Raw genomic sequence first — 1,178 nt, forward strand, 5'->3', positions numbered from 1 at the left:
CTGGCTGAACTATCCCAACTGGCGGGGCTGCTGGAGCCTCATTCTGGAGAGTCATCTGCTCCGGAGCGGGAGTAGTGGGAGTTTGTGCTCCTCCCCCAGCCTGTGAAATGGCTGGTGCCATTGGAAATGTACCATTCTGGGCCACGCCCTCCATAAGACACACAAAACGGACTAGAGCATCCTGAAGCACTGGAGTAGGTATGAATCCTTACAGGACCTGAACTGGTCCAGCTGGTACATTATGAACTGGAACCTCCTCCTGAAGGTCCACCTGAGATTCTACAACAGGTGCAGCTGCTCGAGCTCTGGATTGATCTCTACCTCGGCCTCTAGCATGACCAAGGCCTCGACCTCTACCCCTGGCCATAAATGCCACCGGGGGTTCTGGTCCCTATCCATCGGTAGAGGTATTACGTGTTCTCACCATCTGCGAGAGAATAAGAGTAGAATGGTTCAATCATCGATGGTAGGATAAAATTGCACGACATAATAAGAAAAAGGTGATATTGTTCCTAAACTTCACATCCTCTAAGAGATAAGTACAGACGTCTCCGTACCGATCCTTCAGACTCTACTAAGCTTGCTCATGACTCGTGAGACCTATGTAACCTAGTGCTCTGTTACCAACTGTCACGACCCGAAATTTCCACCTTTGGACCGTGATGGCGCCTAACATTTCACTTGCTAGGCAAGCCAACGTTAGAATAATATTATCTATTTTAAAATAATTTTTCAATTTATTAATAATAATTAAAATAATTACGGAAGTAAAGTCTGAAATATAGTGATTAATCCATGCAAATAACGGTGTCTAAATACCATGCCAGAATTTGTATCACCAGTGCACGAGCTTCTAGAATAATACAAATAAAGGTCTGAAATAAATAAGCTATCTCGAAATAAACACACATCAAAAGAAAAATAGACGGGGACTTCAGAACTGAGGACGCCATGCAACAATACCTCAAATCTCCTCTGGCAGCTGAAATCCGAGCAAGTCTATGGTATGCCACTAGGACCAACTTCGAAATCTGCACAAGAAGTGCAGAGTGTAGTTTCAGTACAACCAACCCCATATACTGGTAAGTGCTGAGCCTAACCTCGACGAAGTAGTGACGAGGCTAAGGCGGGTCACTTACATTAACTTGTACGAAATATTAGTAACAACAACAAATAAT

The sequence above is a fragment of the Nicotiana tomentosiformis genome, chromosome 7 (genome assembly GCF_000390325.3).
Source record: "Nicotiana tomentosiformis chromosome 7, ASM39032v3, whole genome shotgun sequence".
NCBI lineage: Eukaryota > Viridiplantae > Streptophyta > Magnoliopsida > Solanales > Solanaceae > Nicotiana > Nicotiana tomentosiformis.